This window comes from Saccopteryx bilineata, chromosome 8 (genome assembly GCF_036850765.1).
Source record: "Saccopteryx bilineata isolate mSacBil1 chromosome 8, mSacBil1_pri_phased_curated, whole genome shotgun sequence".
Classification (NCBI taxonomy): domain Eukaryota; kingdom Metazoa; phylum Chordata; class Mammalia; order Chiroptera; family Emballonuridae; genus Saccopteryx; species Saccopteryx bilineata.
The window spans coordinates 73,099,042-73,104,950 of NC_089497.1; positions in this window are offsets into that span (position 1 = coordinate 73,099,042).

The following is a 5,909-nucleotide window of genomic DNA, read 5'->3' on the forward strand; positions in this document are numbered from 1 at the left end:
TCATAGCTAAAAATTTCCCAAAATTGATGAAGGAAAATGTCACACAAATTAAAGAAGCATAGAGAGTCTCATTAAGGAATAACCCCAAAAGGCCTACACCAAGACAAATCATAATTAAAATGCCAACATTAAGAGACCAAGAACGAATACTTTAAGTTGCAAGAGAAAAGCAGTTAATTAACAACAGACAAGCCCCCATAAGGATGACATCAGAAACACATGAGGCCAGAAGGAATTGGCAAGAAATATTCAAAGTCATGCAAAACAAAAAGCTATAACCAAGACTACTTTATCCACCAATGCTATCATTTAAAATTGAAGAAGAAATAAAAATTTCTCAGACAAAATAACTAAAAGAATTCATTACAACCAAACCAGTACTGCAAGAAATGTTAAGGGGCATGCTGTAAAAAAAGCAAAGAAAAAAGAAAACCAGAAATTGAGAAAAAGAGTAATGTAGATTTAAATAATAAAATGGCAATAAATAAGTACATGTCAATAATAACCTTAAATGTAAATGGATTAAATAAACCAATCAAAAGACATAATGTAGCTGCATGAATAAGAAAACAGGACCCGTACATATGCTGTCTACTAGAGATTCAACTCAGAAAAAAAGATACACATAAACTAAAAGTGAAAGGATGGAAAAGGGTATTTCATGCAAACAGAAATGAAAAAGAAGCTGGGGTACCAATACCTATATCTAACAAAATAGACTTTAAAACAAAGGCTATAGTAAGAGATAAAGAAAGTCACTACATAATAATAAAGGGAGCAATCCAATGTGAAAATATAACCATTGTAAATATTTATGCACCTAATATAGGAGCACTTAAATATATAAAGCAATTTTAATGGACATAAAGGCTGAGAGCAACAGAAATACTATAATACTAGGGGGTTTTAATACCCCACTAACATCCATGGATAGATCCTCCAGACAGAAAAATTAACAAAGAAACAGCAGCCTTAAATGACACACTAGATAAACTGGATTTAATAGATATCTTCAAAACCTTTCACCCCAAAGCAGCAGAATATACATTCTTTTCAAGTGCTCATGGTGCATTCTCTAGGAAAGACCAAATGTTAGGACACAAAACAAGTCTCAATAAACTTAAGAAGACTAAAAACATACCAATCATCTTCTCTAATCACAATGGCATGAAACTTGAAATCAACTACAATAGAAAAACTGAAAAATATTTAAACACTTGGAGGCTAAATAGCATGTTACTAAATAACAAATGGGTTAACAATGAGATAAAAAAATAAAAAATTTCTTTGAAACAAATGAAAATGAACATACAATAACTCAAAATTTATGAAAAACAGCAAAAGCAGTCCTGAGAGGAAAGTTCGTAGCATTACAGGAATATCTTAAGAAGCAAGAAAAAGTTCAAATAAACAACTTAGCCCTGCATATAAAAAAACTAGAAAAAGAACACCAAATAAAGCCCGGAGGAAGTAGAAAGAAGGAAATAATAAAGATCAGAGTGGAAATAGATGACATAAAGGCTAAAAAATACCATACAAAAGAGCAATGAAACCAAGAGCTGGTTCTTAGAAAAGATAAACAATATTGATGAACCTTTAAACAGACTCATCAAGAAAAAAAGAGAGAGAACTCAAATAAATAAAATTAGAAATGAAAGTGGAGAAGTAACAACTGACACCACAAAATACAAAGGATTGTAAGAAAGTAATATTAAGAACTATATGCCAAAAAATTGGACAATCTAGATGAAATAAATAAATGCCTAGAAACATACAATCTTGCAAAACAATCTGGAAGAATCTGAAAACTTAGACTGATTACAACAAATGAAATTGAAACAGTTATCAAAAAACCTCCCAGCAAACAAAAGTCCTGGACCAGATGGCTTCACAGGTGTATTTTACCAAACATTCAAAGAAGAACTTACAAGCTATTTGAAGCTTGAAATCCTTCTCAAGCTATTTCAAAAAATTCAAAAGGAGGGAAGACTTCTAAGCTCCTTTTATTGGGCATAATCCTCATTCCAAAACCAGGTAAAGACACTGCAAAGAAAGAAAACGATAGGCCAATATCCCTGATGAACTTAGATGCTAAAATTCTTAACAAACCGGATCCAGCAATACATGAAAAAAATCATACAGCATGATTAAGTGGGATTTATTCTGGGGAGGCAAGGCTGGTACAATATTTGCCAATCAATCAATATGATTTGTCACATAAACAAAAGGAAGGCTAAAAATCACATGATAATATCAATAGATGCAGAAAAAGTATTTGATAAAGTCCAGTACCCATTTATGATAAAAAACCCTCAGCAAAGTAAGAATACAAGAAACATATCTCAACAAATAAAAGCCATCTATGACAAATCGACAATCCACATTATACTCAATGGGCAAAAATTAAAAGCAATTCCTCTTAAGATCAGGAACAAGGCAGGGGTGCCCCCTTTTCCCACTCTTATTCAACATAGTTCTGGAAATCCTAGCCACAGCAATCAGACAAGAAGAAGAAATAAAAGGCATCCAAATTGGAAAGAAGTAAAACTATCATTATTTGCTGATGATATGATACTGTACATAGAAAATCCTAAAGTCTCAGTCAAAAAACTACTGGACCTGATAAATGAATTCAGCAAGGTGGCAGGATATACAATCAATATTCAGAAATCAGTGGCATTTTTATACACCAGCAATAAACAGTCTGAAAGAGAAATTAAGAAAACAATCTCCTTCACTATTGCAACTAAAAAAATTAAGTACCTAGGAGTAAATTTAACCAAGGAGGTAAAAGACTTGTACTCAGAAAATTATAAGACATTGATAAAGAAATCAAGGAAGATACAAACAAGTGGAAGCATATACCATGTTCATGGATAGGAAGAATAAACATCATTAAAATGTCTATATTACCCAAAGCAACCTATAAATTCCATACAATTCCAATCAAAATACCAATGGCATACTTTGAAGATATAGGACAAATATTTTTAAAAATGTATATGGAACTAAAAAAGAACACGAATAGCCTCAGTAATCTTACTAATGAAGAATAAAGTGGGATGTATCACACTTCCTGATATCAAGTTATACTACAAGTCCTTTGTACTCAAAACAGCATGGTACTGACATAAGAACAGACAAACAGATCAATGGAACAGAACAGAGAAACCAAAAATAAATCCACACCTTTATGAACAATTGATATTTGACAAAGGAGATAAGAGCATACAATAAAGTAAACACAGTCTCTTTAATAAATGGTGTTGGGAAAATTGGACAGGTAAATACAAAAAAATAAAATTAGACCACTAACCTACACCATTCACAAAAATAAACTCAAAATAGATTAAAAAACTTAAATGTAATTCGTGAAACTATAAACTTCTTAGAAGAAAACATAGGCAGTAAACTCCCTGATATCTCTCGTAGCAATATTTTTGCTGATTTATCTCCACGGGAAAGTAAAATAAAGGACAGGATTAACAAATGGAGCTATATCAAACTAAAAAGCTTTTGTACAGCAAAAGATACCATGAACAAAATAAAAAGACAACCCACACAATAGGAGAACATATTCGCTAATATGTCTGAAAAGAGGTTAATAACCAAAACTTATATGGAACTTGTAAAACTCAGCACCAGGAAGATAAACAACTCACTTAAAAAATGGGCAAAGAACTGAACAGACACTTCTCCAAAGAGGACATACAGATGGCCAATAGGCATCTGAAAAAATGCTCAAGCTCACTAACCATAAGAGAAATGCAAATTAAAACCCTAATGAGATATCACCTCATACCTTTCAGAATGGTGCTCATTAACAACTCAATACATAATAAATGCTAGCAAGGGTGTGGAGAAAAGGGAACCCTTTTGTACTGCTGGTGGGAATGCAGACTTGTGCAAGCACTGTGGAGAACTGTAAGGGATTTCCTCAAAAACTTAAAAATGGAACTGCCTTTTGACCCAGCTATCCTACTTTTAGGTTATATCCTAAGAATACCAAATCATTGATTCAAAAGAAGATATGCACCCACATGTTTACTGCAGCATTGTTTACAATAGCCAAGATCTGGAAACAGCCCAAGTGTCCATCTGTGGATGAGTGGATTAAAAAGCAGTGGTATACACAATGGAATATGACAGGGCTGTGAAAAAGAGGGAAATCTTACCTTTTGTGATGGCATGGATGGATCTGGAAACTATTGTGCTCTGTGAAATAAGCCAGGCAGAGAAAGACAAATATGATATGATCTCACTTATATGTGGAATCTAAGGAACAAAGTGAACTGAGGAATAAAATAGAGGCAGAGGAGGGGGTCACAGGGACCAGAGGGACAGTTTTCAGAAAGAAGAGGGATGGGGGGATTGGATAAGAGAAGGTGAAGGGATTAGTGAAATTATATATACATAACACAGATACAAATAATAGAAAAGCAAATCCCAGAGGAAAAGGGGCACAGAGTTGGGGGGGGCATGGAGGACAAATAGTGACATGGGCGTGTGGGTGTTATATTCAGTGGGACAATTGAATCCATTTTAACAATAAAATTAATAAAAATAAATAAAATTTAAAAATAATTATATAAAATAAATAGAATGACATGTCACCTGAACTCAAGAAGATAATTATAATTCTACTGTTTTTAATATCATGGGTATAGCCTTTAAACAAGTATGCATCATAAGTGCCAATTTTTATAATAAATGCAAAATAACCAAACTTTGAGTGAGGGTTTATATTCATTCATGTGTATTATGAATATATATACATATATATATACCATGAATATGTAGTATATTCAGTGATGCTACTTAGCTGGGAGGTACTGAACCATTTAACACTGGGATCCATTCTGATTAGCTGCTACCTGTGCCATAGCATTAAATATATTTTTTTAATCTACAAAATATTTACCAGAATGTTTGGTCATCAATGACTCATTTATTATAATAAAAATTAACTCTGGGGAACAATTTTTTTTTCATTTTATGATGCACAAGGTTTTAGAACTATATATTTCTGCATCACTGATTCCAAATCTGAAATCCATTTTTTGATGCATGCTCTAGTTTTTATGCAATTTTAATTTCTTTTTGATACAGTTAATGGCATGCATTGGTTTTTAAATTGAAGTTAAAGGGCAACGATTCTTGGATTGAACATAACCACAGGCAATTAACGTTATACAAACATCACTTTTACATAATTGTAGTTGTTTTTAAATGTAAAAAATTATTATCTGATAAATACACCTTCTTATTTTGTTTTAAGGTTGAATCATGGCTTCTTCGAGTAGGTGTAAATGTAAGAATAGTCCTGACACTTTCTGTTATTTATATATGTGGCTGTTACACACTTCAATGACAAAGGCACAATATTTCATCATCTGTGACTCATGCATATATTGCCTATTTTCAGCGATTCCAATTGGTTATTCAACTCATCTGCGAGAAGATTATAATGACATAAAAATTGTCCTCAACTTTCTGAAGTATGAGGAGCATAACTAGATCATTTGTGTGGATCTTAAAATGGTAAATTTCCTGCTAGGATAACAGAGAGGTTTCACAAAGTATCCTTGCTTTCTGTGTTTGTGGGACAGCCAAGCTCAGGGAAACACTGGACACAGAAAGATTGGCCGAAACATGAAGCTCTGGAAGTAGGGAAGCAAAATATTGTGAATGAAGCTGTAGTTGATCGAGACAGGATCATTTCCCCCCCATTTCACATCAAACTTGGTTTAATGAAGCAAGTTTGTTCAGGCTTTGAATAGAGAAAGTGAATTCTTTCCACAGATTATTTCTGCTTTTCCTGCCTTGTCTTTTGAGAAGATAAAAGCAGGTGTATTCGATGGACCTCAAATTCAAACCCTCATATGTGACAAAGAATTTGCCATGAAGAT